General features: G+C 36.0%; 1 long non-coding RNA gene across 1 annotated transcript in view; it reads left to right on the top strand.

Annotated features, from left to right (window-relative positions):
• Positions 1–1327: 1327 nt before the first annotated feature.
• The window catches only part of LOC138922535 (uncharacterized), a 46556-nt gene continuing 28772 nt past the window's right edge, over positions 1328–19111 (top strand). The window contains exons 1-2 of the long non-coding RNA XR_011435655.1: positions 1328–1583; positions 3587–3799. This is a non-coding gene — a long non-coding RNA (uncharacterized lncRNA). The remainder of the gene's footprint in view (positions 1584–3586; positions 3800–19111) is intronic.

The raw sequence follows: 19111 nt of genomic DNA, 5'->3' as shown, positions 1-19111 counted from the left end.
GGCCAATCTTCCTCACCCAAAAAAAAGACTATTGACTACTTAAAGCAAAAATAATAATAAGGTAGTGTGAAGTTTACAGCATATTTAGCAGTAAAATACAAGACAAAAGGAACAAAAAGGCTAGGGATGTATAATTAAAATTAGTCCCAACAAACATCCAGCTCACTGATCCGTGTCTGCAGGGGATTAGTTCCAGGACCCCCGCAGATACCAAATCCAGTGGATGCTCAAGTTCCTTAGCTGGCCCTCCTATCTGCGGGTTCTGCATCCACAGAACATAGCACACATTTCGCTTGGTTGAATCTGCGGATGTGAAAGCTGTGGATATGGAGGATCAACGATAAACTGTTTGAAGACTCTTAACCCTGCCTGTGAAACAGTATAATATTATTTCAAAGCTCTCTGTAAATCTTCCACGATGGGGATCAGTGAGCTGGATGTTTGTTGGGAGTGCTCTTCACATCCCCACCCGTCACCCGTGGAAGGAGGGGGCTGAAACAGTACCAGGGAGAGGCAGGAGATCTGTGATGAAGAACCAACAAGAGTCTCCATCTACCTCATGGGTGTTTGGGGCTGGCGTGGTCCTCAGAGTTATTCTGAGTTGGGATGAGGGAGCCCGGCCTTTTCACCCCAGGGATGAGCAATCATTAGATGGTGACTGTCCTTGCAAGGAAACATGAGCTTTGAAGAGGTAGTTTTCTTCAGCTGAAGCAAAAGATAACTGACCCCTGAGAGCCATCTTGCAGCTGCACTTCCAACAGCTGCGGCAAGTCCTTCATTCCTAAGGCGGATCCTATTGGTGCAACATGGCATCCACTGAGGTATGTCAGTGTGTGTTTGCACACACTTGGAGAACTTGGTGGAAGTATATGCACCAGGCTCTTCATATTGTCATTTCAGGAGGTTGGAATTGGGGATACGTGGGTAGAAATATTAATCTTATCTTTATATAGCTTTCCATTATTTAATCTTTTACAAATGTAACTTCTAACAATATTTCTTAAAATTTCTAAAGACTCACAAAATAGTGCTTTAATTTCAGCATTCTTTTGCATTGATGCTGATTATATTTCTTTGAAGACAGTGGTCATCACCATACCAATCAGAATTTAAAGGAAAATAAGAATATTTCTTTAGCAAGTTGATAGAATCTGAAAGATTGTCTTATCTACATTCAGTACATCAGATTTTCTTCTCATTTTTAAAGCTGTGAGTGGGAGAAAATACTATTCTTGCTACCTTCGTTGCCAACCAAGGATAAGTCTCTTTAAGCAGAAAACCAATTAGTAGTTATTCTTATTCTGTGGTTGGATGTAAGAGTGCTTTCATATTGAAAAACAAAAAAAAGGAAAGAAAGCTCAGTGCACTATTAGCCAATAATAGATTCTTTCTTTGGCTCAAGGTAGTTCCTTATCACATTCTCAATCCTTGAGTGAGATGTATACTGTGTGCATTTCACTTCTTTTAAACATCAGTAATTCTGAATTGGAGGATTGTAAAGGTTCATGGAGAATACTAGTCATCGTCCAAGAGGCACAACTGAAACAGATGCCAAGAGAACAGCGTGATTTTCTCTATCAAAGGTATGTTAATATTCTTCTATTTTCTTCAATTTAAAAAGAATTATGATGGGCAAATGTAGAAATTACTTGGTTTTAGGGCCAATAGTTTACTATTTTGAAGGGGAATTTGATAAGAGAATAAGTGTGATGCCTATGAATGAATTTGTGAACAAGAATCATGTACAAATATTTCTCTAACTCAAGAGATTTTTTGTATGTTGATAAGGCAACTTATATTCCTACTGCCTAAGTATTACTAAAGTCCAAGGGTTTCTTAGCCATATATTCTCTTACCTAACAGTGGCAGATGTCCTCATTCAAAGCATATAAATGTAAGCTATTTTTAAAGTCATATATATGCTGCAAAGTAGTTATTCAAAGTGCAACCAATATCACATCAGTAGACTTTGAGATATTTTATTTTAACCTTTAGAAGGTAATGGAACTTCTGTATTTTCTGTGGCAAATTAACACCACCATATACCACCTTGAATGCAATATTGATTATATCACCTTAAAAAATCTTCTGCCTGCGGTTTAAGTTACTGACTTTAGCATCTTACTGGTCTGATAATTGCATTTCAATTCACTTTGGGAAACCATGCCTGGATTAATTGAGTCATTATAGTTAAAGTTGGTAATAAACAATAATAGGAAATATTTGTCTGTTGAAGTGCTGTTATTGCCTTTAACCATTTTGAATTATTAAACCATCCAAATCAATACTGCTCACTTATTTTTAATAATGAGTTCAATGACATGAAAGTAAACAGCTTTAGGAAATGACTTTCTTTTTGAAACCCAGCACATGTTGCTATGTATGTAGAATGCAGAGCGAACTTGCAGCAGCTTTTGGCAGTTTTAAAAGGATTGTTAATTAACTTTTCTACTCAAATTCCTACAAGCTCAACTGTAGTTGATGGGTTATCTTGCTATAGCCAATAAATCCTGAAGTAATTTCATAAACACAGTTATTTAACCTAAATTGGATTCTCCATCAATCGAGACAAATCAATTTTTAAATGCCATATTATTGGGAGTTTTAATAATACTGCTTTTTACTTATATTGGCTTACACTTAAAGAACTTAATATTTATGCATTCTATTATTTCTGCAGAGAAATTACTAAAATAAGAGTATTATTAACAGTAATATGTATAGAATGTACAGTTAAAATATATTTATTTACCAAACTTATATGTAACAAAGATGCGCTGTGGTTTTTGAAGCAAAGGAAAGTGAACTATGCCTCAGGAGCTCCTCGCTGTAGTGTCAATCCTACCACCTATAATTTGCTGGAACGCCAACAAGTCATGTAATTTACTGAGGCTCCAGTTTATGTCTCGGCAAATGGAAATAATAAACTGAATTCTTGTAAAGATAGAGTTAAGGGACCAGTAGTGCCTTATAAAGCATAAAGGATTTTACAAACGCAGAGGATTATTTTTATTGTCTGCTATTTTTCTTTTTCATTAATCCAAATTTGTTAAATCTACATTCTATATTTGTATATAGCTATATTTAATATGACTACAATGGCTCCAAATTTGTTTCCAAGGTTATCATGGATTGTATATAATTTTTTATTAATTTAAGATTCATTATGTCTTGCTTCGGGGTTTCTATATTCATAAATAAGTTGTAGAAAATGATCTCTTAGATAGTAAGGTATGCAAAGGAGCTCCCAGGTTAGATAAAATCTTTTCTTGGTTAAAACTGGAATATTTGATTCTGAAAAAATTTCAGGAGTAACGATTTATTTCTTATTAGTTTAAATAAGATGTAAATAAACCTTTGGTTAAAGGAATATGTGCTTAAAATACATGTTTTAACAGGGTAAAGAAAGTTAAATTCTACTGAGAGCCTAGTTTACTTTTCTCAGGAAAAAAAAGTGGGGATGGGTGAGAGATTGATGTATTTTGTTCCTGGATAGCTATTTATTGTGCTAAGCATGACTAAATAATTAATTCATTCATTTATTAATGGAGCCCTGATTGACTATATGTTGCATGTTCATTACTAGGTGCTGACGCTGCAGGGATACGGAAGAACAGTTCTGCTTTTAGATACTTCCAGTACAGTGGGGGAAGCCAACTTGTGAGAGATGATTACAGCAATGCGTTATGTGCCACAATAGGCACATGTCTAAAATGTTAAAGACAAATCAAGGAAAAGTGCAATTGAGAATGTTGGGAAAACTTCCCAGAGGATAGATATTTGGATCCAGTTTTAATTGGTAGGTTTTACATAAAGCCTTCTATTTTTATCTCTGTTCTCAATTGTTTTTCCATCCAGAAAGATTTCAGTACTATACTTTATTTGTCTAAATCCATATTACTATTTTTAATACTCTGCTTACACTATCTCGTAGAATTTTAAGTGATGGAAATATCCTCTAGTTTCATACTATTGGTTTACAGAGAGCTGCATAGATGCTATAGCCTTAGAGCTATTCCTGAAAGATGGAGGGCCAGAAAAATGGGCATTCTGACTCTAGTCCAGGGTACTACCCCTCCTCACACATCTATTTTCATATTATGTTCTTAATTCCATCCAAATTCAGAAAGCATATGAAAGTCACACATGTACATAATTTGTGTGTTTATTTTATATATATCTGTTACTTGTATCTAGCTTCAAATCAGTTGGTGACCTGATAAAAGGATTTTCAGAGAGAGGGAAGGACAGTGAGGGAGGGGAAGGAAGAGGGAGAAAATACAGGAGAGAGAAAGGGAAGGGAAGGGGAGAGAAACGGAGAAAGAGAAATGTTTACGTTATTCACTATTGGTGGTAACAAAGCAGTTCACTGGATGCAGAATATTGAGAAAAAGAGAAATTCTGTGGTTATATGGGGAAATATAATTTGTGTTATTGGATTTGTAAAGGTTGCTCATGAACAGAATTATTTCAGTCCATCACAGAGTCTCAAAACCTACTCTGAACCAAAATATGATTACATTTCTAAGGTTTTAAAGAGACAGGAATCTATGAAATAGGAAACATTAAACTGATTTATGTGAAATTTTGGTGCTGATGAGAACTTTACCAGTAGTTTAAGATGTACCTAAATTCTTTGTGTCCCAATGCTGGCTTTTTCTCAGAAGTTGTCCACCTTTCTGTCCTAATGACACTTTCACCGATTTTTGAGATCAGTGTAAGAACAAATTCCTTTTATGTCCTGGTTTTTTATTTTACAGAAGTTATACTTGGCCATTTAATAACTCTGCAGTTGAAGGAAAAACATTACCATCTTTTCATTAATTCTATGCATCTTGTAGAGCTCCAATAAGGAGCTCTTGATGCCCAGCTGGGAAATGAGTGGGTAACCCCATTATCAGGCCCCTACTCAAGGTGGGGTACCAGGCTTTGTTTTATTCCTTTTGCTTGCCTTTCAGCAGCTAATATTCTACTTTAAGGTGACAATTTTAGGTCATGAAAGTATCAATATTTATCCATTATGATCCTTTTAATTTGTTTTATTCTCTTGGAGGTAGCACAGTATAATGGGGTCAAGAAATGGACTTGGATTCAAATCCCAGTTTTTTCTCCATATCAAGATTAATTACTTCCAGGTCCTTCTATTGTTAATGTTCCTTTGAAATTATTATTGCTACCTAATCCACGGTCATTGGTGATAATTATTGATTTACCTTTCACTAGGGGTTTTTAGATAGTGTCAGTTTTATTTTGTGCGGTTTATTTCCTACCATTACTAATTACTCCCCATATCAATCTTTCATGTCATTGGTTAAGACTTACTTTTTCTCTATAACATAGTATACCAGGTAATGATTTAGGCAATTTGTTGTTTTGTGTTGGAAACGATAGGCCAATAATATTCATTATGGATTGGTTAAATTGAGTTTTTATTGAGAAAATTGTGAGACATTCGTTTCAGATGTTTTGGATTATTTTATCATCCATGTTGCTAATCCAATTGTCTATGAGACTTTCCTCTCAGATATTTTAGATTGTTCTATCAACCGTGTTGCTAACCAAATTCTTCCATATATTTTCGGTGACTTAGAGAATTAATAGTTAAAATTAATTGAGCATTATTTTCTCCATGTTAGACCTGTGCTGTTTCCCTGCATTATCTCACTTAATTCTCATAACAACCCTGTAACAATTCCCCACTTATTGATAAGAAACTGAGGCAGAATGAAGTTAAACAATCTGCCCACTGTCACAGGCCAATAGGTTGTGGACCTGGAGTTGGAACTGAGGCAGGTGACTCTGGGATTGGTCTCTTCACTCTTCTCTATATTACCACATCAGCAGAGGAAAAGACCGTGTACAAATGGTAGAATCAAAGAGGTATTTTTTTAGTGTGTATATAAAGTAAAATGGTTAAATATTTTGTACTTTGTTTTATACTCTGCTTTTATTCTCTACTTAGAAATCTATCTAAACATTTTTCTGTGGTAGGATAAATCCTCAAACATGATATAATAATGATGTCATAAAATATCATTGTGAAGAAACCATAATTTACTTAACCATTCTTTACTTTTGAATATTTATATTGCTTTCAATTTTCAACATCGTAAAGAGATTAATACTCTGTGTTGATGCATAGATGTCTTAGCTTGGATTGCTATAACAAAATAGTATAAACTGGATGGCTTATAAACAACAGAAGTTTACTCACAGTTCTGAAGTCTGGAAGTCCAAGATCAGGGTGCCAGCATGGTCAAGTTCTGGTGAGAGCCCTCTTCTGGGTTGCAGACTGCCAATTTATCGTACCTTCACAAGGAGAGCAGAAAGGAGAGGCAAGCTCTCTCATGACTCTTATAAGGGCACTAATCTGATTCATGAGAGATCTACCCTCATGATCTCATCTGATCCTAATTACCTCCCAATGGTCCCACCTCCTAATACCATCACATGGGGGGCAGAAGGGTAGGGTTTCAACATATGAATGGGGCTCGCAAACATTCAGTCTATAATAATAAATAATCTTTTCTTTCATATATATTTTTAGAGAGAGAATTTGCGGGCCAAAGAGTTTGAGCATGATCTCTGATAAATCACTTAACACTTCAGTGGAGGAGACATTCTGTGGTGACTCTCTTCCCGCAATAGTCACACCCATGCGTAATCTCGTCCTCAAATACAGGTGAACCTGTGACTTGTTCTAGGCAATAAAATTTGGCAAAGGTGATGGTAATCACTTCCTTGATTAGGTTGCGTTATATGGCAAAGATTTTTTTTTCAGATGTAATTTATGTCCCAAATCCGTTGCTTTTGAGTTAATCTAAAGAAAAATTCTCCTGGATGGGTCTGACTTAATCCACTGAAAGCTCTTAAAAGAGGATCTCAGGCCCTCCCTGTGTTCAGAGGTGTTTTCCTGTTGACTGTCGTTAAGGAAGCCACTCTGAGTTCTACTGCTGCCAGAAAATGACTCTGCCAACAACCTGAACGAGCTTGGAGCAGATTCTTTCCCACTCAAGCCTCCAGGTTAGAGCATAGTCCAGCCAACACCTTGATTGCAACCTTGGAAGACCCTGAGCAGAGGACCCATCTACTCCATGCCTGGATTCCTGCCCCATGGAAGCTGTGAGATAATTGTGTATTATTTTAAGCCATTAAGTTTGCAGAGCCAATGGCGCAAGGCCCAGTCGGAGTCTGAGGGCCTCAGGACTAGAGGATCTGATAGTGTGAGTCCTAGTCTGAGTGTACAAAAAGACCAATGTCCAGCTCAACAGTCAGAAAGAGTGAATTCTTCCTTCCCCCACCTTTTTGTTCTATTCAGGCCCTCAATGGTTTGGATGATGCTCACCCACATTGGGAAGGACGGCCTGCTTTACTCAGTGTACTTATTCAAATGCTAACATCATCCTGAAACACCTTCGAAATAATAAACAAACACCCAGAATAATGTTTAGTGAAATATCTGGGCACTCTGTGTCTTGGTCAAGTTAACACATAATATTAACAATCACAGAACAGACCCAAAAATGGAGCAAGATAGGAGCCCAAGACACAAAACGTTCTGCAGAAGAGGGCAAGAAATCAAAGGGAGGAAAATAAATTTGGTGATGGTGAAGGGATATTTAGTAGGGATTTTTCTTCAAATGAGGTACTTTAGATTCCTCATTGTAAATTCTCACCAATGAAATCTTTAGTTCAATTTACACTGTTCACTCATTGTTTTAGAATAATAGTAGCCCTTGGACTAAGTCTAAGAGGTGTAGAGGTTTTGTTCAAATCTGGCATGGGATTACTCTCAGAGACAACTGATAACTAGATAATATACACTGGAAAATATTAATCATTTTCATAACTCCATGAGGTAGATTCTTGTTCTGGCTTGTTCTATGGGGCTCTTGTCCCTGTGTCTCCCTTCCTGTATGCTTTTGGTTAGAGTTGGCTGAAGGAGGAACTTGGATGAGATTTGGAGGATGGAAGTGCAGGAAGTAGCTATTTCTCACAAATAGTTACTGTGGTCAAATATTGTCAGGTCAGAAACAGAGTGCCCAGTGAGTTCCAGCTTGTTGTTCCTTTTTCCTGCAGCAAGCTTAGCTTCTGGACAGATAGCCCTGATGGCCAAAAGTGTCCTACATCCAGACCAGACACCTGACTATGGACACAAAGAGGCAGTGGCTGCTATATAGAGGCCATGGCTTCTCATAGATCTCTCCAGAAACTCCTTCATTGTCCTGTTCTGGTGGTTGAACAGGCTTGGATGCTTGGATTTTCCAGTAAGCTCAGAGTTCTGCACATTTTCAGTGCTTCAGACTAGTTAATGACTTTCTTTGATCCTCCAACTCCTCCTTCCAGATGTTCATTTACCCAGCCTGCCCTCAAGCCAGCTCCAACATCGTGTAAGGAATTTATTCCATAAGTCTCATAGTAGTGCTGCTTTCTTGACTGTACACTGACTGATAGACACTGTTATGTTATTATTATTTTTTCTACTGAGGCTCAGAGAGGTTGATTGATTTGCCCAAAGTTTTGCAACTTGTAAGTGGCAGAACTGGGATCTAACCTAGGTTGGTTTGACTACAAAGCAGGGATCCTGAATTCAAATGACCTCAGAGGACAGGCAGGTAAGGTAAGAGAATGACGCAAGCTTGGAGTAAAAAATATTTCTCAGAAGAAAACTGGAGTCTTCTAGTACATAACTCTGTAAAGCATGTGCTCAAGTTTCATTGAGAACCAGAGACTTAAATTATCCATCTGAAACTCTTGCTTTCAGTTTAGGTCAGTGCATTCAGCCGTCTCCAATAAAAAACAGGTGAATTTAAGTTACACTTGAATTACTAAAAGACCCCTGGAGACAACTTTTGCACTAAAGGAAACTGCTCAAAAATTAAAGCCACACCTCTCCCTTTTATTGATTGCTCATCCTGGTGTGTGTAGATCTGGACCTGTGTTCGGCTCTAGGTGATTTTTACTATGTAGAATTTCTGGCTTACTGTGGTCTGATTTTCCGATATTTCAGAAGAGACCAACATTTTGAATTTTCAAATAAGATTTCCCAAATTGATTTTTTTGTTGTTAAAATAATAATAATAAAAAAGTCCAGAGATAGGAGAGCATTCCAAGCACTTTAGGTCACTTATGGTAGGGAATGTGCTACACTATCATGGCCTTGTCACTCTTAACACTGGTAAACATTTAGTATATGCTTGTGGCTGAGCATTTTTAAGTCTGGAGAAATATGGTAACGTGTTACATATTAACTAGACTAGAATTATTTTTGGATAAAATGTTCTTGTATACAAAAGCTGAAAGACATAAACTTGCTGAATCATCTTTACTGGGTTTTTCTAGACGTTAATTGGGTAACTTACAGGACAAGGAACGAGGAAATGGAAAAAAAGTTCCCACAGCACGCAATCCATTATCTCTTGTCATTATCATATCTGAATTTATCCTCACTATAAGTCCCAAGTATACATTATTCATGGTTTCATTATGGAATTTTTATTCTTTTTATAATCATATGTTGAAAAAATATAGTAGTTAATCAATTAGTGTCATTCCTACTCAAAGAATCAATACAACATGAAAACCTGTATGATGAAGTTAGCATTTTTTATTCCACTTTCAATAAGATAATTAACACCAGATAGTGATTCCAAAGTTGTAAATATATTTTTAAAAAAATAGCCTTGATAGAGTTATAGACTTGCTTTAGGAATATTTTTTATAAAATGTTTTCTTTAAAAGTGCTAATATGAAAATGACTGAAAGCAGCCAATTGGTGCTTGTTTATCATCAATTTCTCTCTATGCTTAGTTTGCTAAAAGTTAAAAATTCCTCCTCCTCTATATTTTGGGAATGACCAATATGAAGGCTATGTGATAGTCAGCATTGCAGCTGTCTGTATCCCTCAGGAGGTATGTGAGTAGAAAAAATGAATACAGTTGGAAGTGGTTTGTAAATAATTTTCAGAGCAGATAGCATTTTTTTGGTGCATATAATTTCATATCACTTACATCACAAAATTGCAAAATCAAGAAGCAGAACATTTTGTTTGTTTGATTCTGAAGCCAATTTTTAAAATTTAATTTTTGAACATTTTATCATTAAAACTTTACATCCAGACTTAAGCTTTAGCTCTGACATGTAGGGAGCTGGAAAATTGTCACTCCTATCCTTAGAACAACAAAAAGTTGAACAAACTGAAAATCAATGGCTTTTCTTGGACCCACGAGACGACTGAGCTTTCAGGGCAAATCATCACCCCAAAATCTGGAGAGACAGGCAAACACAGAGAGTCCCAGATGAGATCAGCTTACCTGGAGAAGATGTTGGAGCCATAAATTGATAGGAACACTTAAATGACAATTTTGACAAATGGCTAGAGGCTAACTGGAGATTAGCATGACAGTGGGAGACCCCTGTGAGCTATAATTATGAAGAGCCTCCACACTTTTGGAGCTTTACCTCCAGGAACCCCACCACGTTCCCATAGTGATGATCTGAGAAAGATCCCCTCCTGTCTCTGGCAGGGGGGGAAAGAGTAATCCTTGTGATTATGCTCCATAACAAAGAGCCTTCTCCATTATAAAGACTTACTTTCCAGGAAGAAAGACTTTTCCAGAGGCTTGTTGAAGTAAAAACAACCTCCAATCTATAATATTCAACGAAATTTCCCTTCAAAAGTGAGGGAGAAATAAAGACTTTCTCAGACAAACTAAAACTGAGGTAATTTATCACCAGCAGAACTGCCATGCAAGAAATGTTAAAAGAAGTTCTTTAGGCAGAAGGGAATGATATAAATCAGAAACAAGGATCTACATAAAGAAAAGAGAGCACCAGAGAGGAAATAATGTAAAATAACTCACTACTCCAATAGAAGGAAATAAAACTTCTTAGAAAAATGGCTGACACTAAGACTGAGACAGAGAATATTCAAGATAAGCTTGGAACATCTTGCAGTGACAGAACGTAAAGAAGTGCTAAAACACCACCACCACCACACCACAATGATGGGGGTGTGTCAAAGAGACACAGAAACCAACTGAAAGAGCCCTCAATGGCCAAGACTGGAACAATTTGATAAATTAAGTAAAGTAGTACAGGATTATAAACCAAAGTAGAAAATAAATATTCACGAGGCCATAGTTACATAAACAAATAATTGAAAAAGTAAATTAATATAGAATGGACAAATATTCAACGCAAATAATTCCAAATAATTTATGTAGATGCTTCACCCTTAAGTATAACTGGTAGTTTCACTTAAGAATTGCACTTAAACTCCTAGTTTTCAGTACAGATTTAACTTTCCTACTTTCCTCTGCCTGGCATCCTTTGGTTTGGACCCTGTCTAGATCCAGAATATAAATCTCTAGTTTCTTCGGGTGCTGACAGGCAGGGTAGTTGCCTGATACAATAGGCTGGGAATGAGAACTTGGGGGTCTGACTGTTCCTTTTATAGTCATTAAAAAGGAAAAAAGAAAAAAGAAGACTTCCCTGTTTACAGCTCCAACATCAACATTGCCTTGAGCTCAGACAGCCTATTATAATCCTGAGTCTTTCTAGAGTTCTGTGGCGACAAATGGGTTCTCTCATTGGTATTTGCACTGATGTTTGAGTATGATTTTCCTCCTTTCTATTCACACTTCCTTCCACTTCTAGTTCTTATGTATTATGATTCAGGGTTACAGATGTCTCCTCTCTTACCAAATGGTAGAGTTTCTGTTTCTGTGTTTTGTTCTTCTTGTTTTAGAAGTGATTTTTGACAAAAGGATGCAGAAATATCTTTACTTTGTCATCTTGAAACTGGAAGTCCACAGTTGACTTCTGAAGGGTCATTGTTATTTGATGACTAATCTCTTTTGACAGTGCTATAAAAGCAGGCTGACTAGCCTGATAACATTCTACTACAACGTTCATCAATAATGAAAATGGCCTTTCCAGCAAAGACAATCATTTTGTGACATTTTCAAAGCATTTACATATCCTTAAGGAAAATATGAACGATTTTATACCTTTCAAACTCTGCTGTCTAGGGAACACCCCATGTTATTTTTTTATCCCATAGTGTCTATGTGAGAACGTTTCTTCTCTAAAATAAATAGACCTCCATATAAGTTAATGGGAAAATATGGACCTAGATTTAGTCAATAATGTCGAAAGTTCAAAATTAAGTCAACAATTGGTGAAAATTTACTCCAGTGTATATGAGGGAGTGAATCATAGAGACTGCTATCCAAAAGGTACAGAATCCATGTTTTTCTTGTTTAATTTACAAAAAAGCTGAATTAGATAAAAGGCATTCAAATACACCTGAATAAGTATACAATCATCAGCATTACTAAGCTTCCTGCCATGTTACTACATGTAAGTTATAATTTTTATTAAAATAAAGGAGAGGGGACCAGCTGGTGGCATAATGGTTAAGTTTGCACATTCAGCTTCAGTGGCCCTGGGTTTGTTGGTTGGAATCCCTGGCTAGGACACGGCACCACTTATCGAGCCCTGCTGTGGCAGGTGTCCCACATGTAAAGTGGAGGAAGATGGGCACGGATGTTAGCTCAGGGCCAATATTCTTCAAAAATAAATAAGTAAGTAAATAAATAAATAAAGGAGCGAAGCCTTCCTTCTCTCCCTTCTTCCCTTTGTCCTTCCTGCCTATATTCCTTCCTCATGAATTTATTGTCTACTATTGACCTGTACTGTTCTACGTTCTGGGAATTCATCAGTGAGCAAGATAGATACAAACATTTGCCTTCATGGTGCCTGTGTTCAGGTGGGGAGAAGAACTGGTAACTCTCATGCAGTGTTTACTGTGACCCAGGTAATGGTTCATCGTACTTCATGCACATTAACTCACTTGGCCCTCCCAAACCTGGTAGGAACTAGTAATATGTTTTATAGATAAGGAAACCATGGAACAGAGAACTTAAGCAACTTGGCTAAGTTACCCAGCTAGTAACTTGTAGCACTGGGACTTGAACCCAGGCCATCTGGTAGTCAGAGGCACTAACCTTAACTAGTAGACACACTGCTTATCTACGGTGTGGGTGCTGGTCTGATTTATATACCAAAATCAGTACGTTATCAATTGCAGTTATAATTATCTTCAGTCTTCCCTTCCTTATTTCACCAGTAATAAATGAACTCTGCAAAAAAACTAGAAAACACAGAAATGCCATAGGAAAAAGAAAATAATCTTGAATCCTCCCTCATGGAGACAGTCACTTTTAACACATATGTAGCTGTATCTATGTGTATGCATGTGTGTGCATATGTGTGGATGTATGTATGTATTGCTCAATACGTAAGGTTTGTAATCTTCATTTTCACTTACATCACTATTTTAAGCTGGCCATAATCTGTCATATAGATGTATGCCCAGATCTTAACACAAAGGGCGTATTAAATAAAAGTACGGTAAGTTCTTTAGCCAAACCTCTGTTGTTGGCTTCTTTTTTTTCTATCATAAACAAAACTGGAAGGAAAACGTCTGGTTTTCCTTTGTTAGGATAAATACTTAGAATTGTTGCAGAAAGAATAAGTAGATAAGTTTTAAAAATATTTTGATTCATAGTGCCCAATTATCCTCTGGTAAGGTTTTATTTACCAATGAAATACACCTTCTTATATTCTCATAGCCAATTAATCCCAGATATTAATGTTCTTTTTAATCTTTTTCAATCTGAGAGAAAATGTCGTATCTCAGGATAGGAATTATTTTCATTGGATTTTCTTAGTAACCCAATATTTACATTTATTTTGGGTTTTCTCTGGTAGACTTGTCCTTTATTTATTACCCTAATCCAGGTTTATTTTTTTGAGAATTTGTTTATTTTTACTTGCTTTCTATTATTTCTAAACTTACTATGTTTTCTTTTAAAATGGATATATAAAAGTTTGTAAGCAAGATTGTTGTTGTTGTTTAGAATTATAGAAAACTAAAGCTAATTAACTATTACCTTATCACTTCTTTCATCCTAGGTTTTTACGAAGCCTTTATGTGACCAAAATGACAATACATTATCAATGTTAGCCACCTTATTAGACCATTTCCTCATGAAATTTTATTTAACATGCCACTGATTGGCAAATGAGACTTAAAAATACCAGGGCCACTATTTCATAAATGATGCAGTTGCCTTGTGTAAACTTATTCTTCTTATCTAATTGGGGAAACTTTGAAATAATAAAAGCTTTTATTATTAATTAATTAAGATTATTAATGGACATCTGCCAAATATATTCATAAAATGATTACCTTTTTTCTTGCACTCACACTAACCTTAATCACTCATTCCTGGTTTTATCTATTTTCTCAAAATAGGTTCAAAATGCTCCGAATTTCCTTAATGAAAAGTAATAGCTATAAAAAATTTTATTTATTCTAAAATACATTGCTAAATATCCTGTGGATTATTTCAAAGTATGTGGACAGTATGATAGGATATGCATATCATATGATATATATGATAACAATAACAGTAATAAGTAAACTTAAAGTAGGCTCTTTTTGCAAACAAAACAAAAACAAAAAAATTTAATGTTACCTTAACTTTCTAGAAACAGTCCTCTTACCTGGGCAAGGCACCTCAATATGCTGTCTGGCAGGTTTTCATTTTTGTTAAACAAGCCTAAACTCTCTGCCTCTGCCTTAGTATCTGAAAGAGGAAGAGAAGAAAAGTAAAACGAAGCCGTGATCCCACCATTCTCTGAAAGCCTGCACTCCCACCCACTGTCTTTTTCCCCATTAGAACTGCGAAGGCCCTTTAGGAGGCACCATTTGCACTCAAGAGTCCTGCCTTCCCTTTCAGACTCTCAATACCCATTCTCCTTTTGTGTCCATAACTCTAGCTGATGCACAATTTTCAGGATGAATAGTAGCCATCGTAGGGCCGAGTCACCCCCTACCTCTATCCAATATGAAGTGATGCCTGGAGTTATGTCAGCTCCTCAGCCGAAGACCTGGCCTCGCCTGCCCTGTCCTGGCTGCCTTTCCCAGTATCCAAGAAGCTTCCTGCACAGCCTGCATCAAATTCAGGGTAAAGCACTAAGCAAAGCCAATCTTTTCTTAAACAATTGTACATCTTTAACAAACACTTAAGGAACCAAAAATTCCATTCTTATTTTAGACTCTTCTGTCTTGTCCTAAAGTGAGTAAAATTTGTGACTGGGAAGAGAATTAGTAACACCTGGAAAAGATTGCTGATGTCACTTCAAATCACAGAACAACAACAACATCTTTACCTAATTTGGGCTAATCTGCTTCCTTGTAGGCTAATTTGCTTCTTTTTGGTTTGACACAACTCCACAATTCAGCCATAACTTGTCAGCTCAGACTTCCATGTGACTTTCTTTTTAGCAGGTGCATGTAAACTTTCTGGCAATCTGTTGTAAACTAAAAGACTAGTTTATATCCCTGGCCAAATGAAAACTAAGGATTGGAAGAGTTATTTAAAGATAGAGTTTATTTGATTATTGGAGATTATCATTTTTAATACATATAGAAGAATGTTTTAATCTAGTCATCTAGGAACAAAATAATATCATTAATGGGATAGCCAAATATTGCAATGATATTTGTAATATTATCATGGGTTCTCAGTAGAAAAAAAATCCCTGCCCTGTTCCATTCAATTGAACAGCATTATCATGTCTCATAAAGCTGTCAAGTTAATCTGAATCATAGATGTTTGACAGGCAAATAAAGATGAAAATCATTGTTCCAAAAATTGGGGATTATAGATCTCCTACAGAAATATAAATGTTCAATTTAATAGTGATAATCCTTCAATTTAGATGAGCAGCATTATCTGCCTTGATAATATTTTTTTTAATATCAAGGGCAGGATTTTATCTTCCACATCAAAAATAGTTTGAAAAATTATTACTTGGGGACCCTATGCACACTGTAAAAGTAAAAGCAATGATCTAGCAGAGTTTTTCTTAGAGATATGAAAGTGGAATTAGAAACTTTGCATTTATAGGTTAAAAATAATCTCTTGAAGCTTATTTTCAATCAAATTTTGTAACAAATTCAAACCACTTTGTCTCCTAAGGGAATTCATCACTATGGTTATTTCTCCACTAAACCTGTTCTTTTAAATCTCTAAGAAATGGAAGAGCAATTTATTACCTTAAGAATGTTTACTGAAAGTTTTTCAGGAAACCTTGACCTTTAACTGCAGCTTTCATATGCAGGCCTTGTGACTATTTCATTTTGTAACACAAGAAAAAATGTAAAGAAAAGTAATGAACAAGTGCAATCAAGTATGCTACAACATTATTTTAATCAGATTTTCTAATAGCTTTCAATTTTATATTTTGATGATAAAATTCAATTATTTTGTAAAAAATGTAATATGAAGGATCCAAATGGGTTCTTGTTTCAGTGAGGATTGGAAATTGCTGAGCATATTTTTCTTTTTTTTTTTAAAGAAAATGTTAATTTTTATTTATTCAGCTAAGGCTAGAACTCCAAAAGAGGGAAACAAGGAGGGAAAGAAAGATGGAAAGCAAGAAGGAGGGAGAGAGGGACAGAGGGAGGGGCGGAGGAAGGAAAGAAGATCTTCATTTCACGTATTTAGCCAACTTTTATTGCAGGATCCTATGTGCCACATTTTGCGCTTGAAATCATTCCTCTTGGATGAGGTCATGTAGCCAATAATAAGCATGGCAAGATCCAAAGCCCATTGTCTTTACATTACTAGCTGCCTAACTGGTAGCGTTAAAATTTGTATAGAAATCATATGTCAACAACACGGAATGGTAAGCAAGAGCTGTAGAAACACTGGGGTCACAAAGACAAATTGACTGTACTCATCCAACAGTGTCAGAGGAAATAGGCAAGATTATACACTTAATCTACATTTCTTTTTTTTAGAGATGAGTAAATGTTCATTTACAGAACAGTCATCGCATAGTCAAAAAACAACGTTTGTAGTTGCCTTTAGCAATAACTGCAAGTAGTCATTATTATATTTAATGAAAGGGATTAATGTTCTTTAATTAAAAAGGTATCATGTTAATACTCCCATTGAGTTAGTTTAAGGGAATGAATCAAGTACGTGATCTCTGAAATTGACAAATGCCAAATCTTTGAAGGCACAATTTAAATAATCAATGAGGCAACTTTTAAAAATTTAATTTTATTGTGGTAAGAATACTCAACAAGAATTTTGCCCTCTTAACACATTTTTAGGTATATAATACAGTATTGCTAACTATAGGCACAATGTTGTACAGCAGATTTTTGGAACTTATTTTCATCTTGTGTAATCGAGACTTTCTTTCCATTGATTAGCAACTCCAAATTTTCCACAGCCCGAGGTATCTACCATTCTACTTTCTGATTCTATGAGTTTGACTATTTTAGATAACTCACATAAGTGGATTCATGCAGTATTTGTCCTTCTGTGACTGGCTTATTTCACTTAACATAATGTCTTCAAGGTTCATCCATGTTGTTGCATGTTTCAGAATTCCTTATTTTTCAGAGATGGGTAACATTACATTGTGTGTATATAACACATTTTGTTTATCCATTCATCTGTGGATGGACATTTATGTGGTTTCCGTATCTTGGCTATTGTGAATAATGCTGTGATGAACACAGAAGTGCAGATATCCCTTTAAAATTCTGATTTCAATTATTTTGGATATATACCACAAAGGGGGATTACAGCATCATGTAGTAGTCCTATTTTTAATTTTTGAGGAAGCTCCATACTCCTTAACATAGTGACTGCACCCCTTTTACTTTTCCCAGCAACAGTGTGACAAGGGTTCTGATTTTTCTACATCTTCACCAACACTTGTCGTCTTTTGGATTTTTTGATAGTAATCATCCTAACACCTGTGTAGCGATATCTCATTGTGGTTTTGATATGCATTTTCCTGACAATTAGTGACATTGTGTATGTTTTCATATAGCTGTTGGCCATTTGTATGTCTCCATTGAAGAAATGTCATTCAAGTCTTTAGATCTTTTTAAAATCAGGTTAGAGGTCTTAAATTTAAGTATTAAATCTGTTTTGAGTTGAATTTTGTGTATGGTGTAAGACAAGGGTCTAATTTCCTTCCTTTGCATGTAAATATCCAATTTTCTCAACACCATTTTTTGAAGAGACTATCCTTTCTCCTTTGTGCATTCTTGTCACCCTTGTCAAAGATCAGTTGACCATACATGAATGGGTTTATTTCTGAGCTCTATATTCTGTTGCATTGGTCTCTTTGTCTGTTTTTATGACAGTATCATACTATTTTGATTACTTAGCTTTGTAAAATATTTTGAAATCAGGAAGTGTGAGACCTTCAGCTTTTTCCTTCTTTCTCAAGATTGTTTTGGCTATTTGCGGTCTTATGCGGTTCTATATAAATTTTATTGTTGTTTTTCCTATTTCTGTAAAAAATGCCAATGGAATTTTGATAGGAATGGCATTGAATCTATAGATTCCTTTGGGTAGTATGGACATTTTAACAATATTAAGTCTTCCAATCCATGAACATGGAATATTTTTCCATTTCTTTGTGTCTTCTTTAATTTCCTTCATCAATATTTTGTAGTTCTCAGTGTGCTATTCTTCTACCTCCTTAGTTAAGTTTATTCCTAAGTATTCTTTTTGGTGATATTTTAAATAGGATTGTTGCTGGGAGCCGTGGCTGCATCATTTGATCGGCTGTTTGACAGGGTCCAGCCAATTAACGCTGAGGGGTGCAGGGTCGCCCCTTAGTGAAGAATAACCGGCCGGCCCCTCACATAGTTCTGAAACCTGTGCTGCTTCTAATTGCCCTTCATTCCTTTTCCTTTCTTAACCTCCAGTTTTCACTCCTTTGGGTGGCTGCTTGGGAGGCACTACCTCCTGGGAAAATTAGATATCGTAAGAGAATGTGACCACCTGCAGGTAACTTTCAAGATATTTTTCAGTTAATTATTGGAGGAGCACACAGTCCTATTTGAGACAATCAGAAAGGAATCCTGCCCAGATAAGATGTCGAATTAGGTTTATGGCCTCCATCTGGTTCATGTTTCCTTCTCCCTCCAGTTCTTTGTCTAAATATACATATGCATCGTCCTTCTAAGTTTGCTGGTTAATTGGATGATCAAGAAGTATCT

This window comes from Equus caballus, chromosome 2 (assembly GCF_041296265.1).
Source record: "Equus caballus isolate H_3958 breed thoroughbred chromosome 2, TB-T2T, whole genome shotgun sequence".
Lineage (NCBI taxonomy): Eukaryota > Metazoa > Chordata > Mammalia > Perissodactyla > Equidae > Equus > Equus caballus.
Note: the sequence above shows the minus strand (reverse complement) of the source record. Positions and strands in the feature narration are given on the sequence as shown.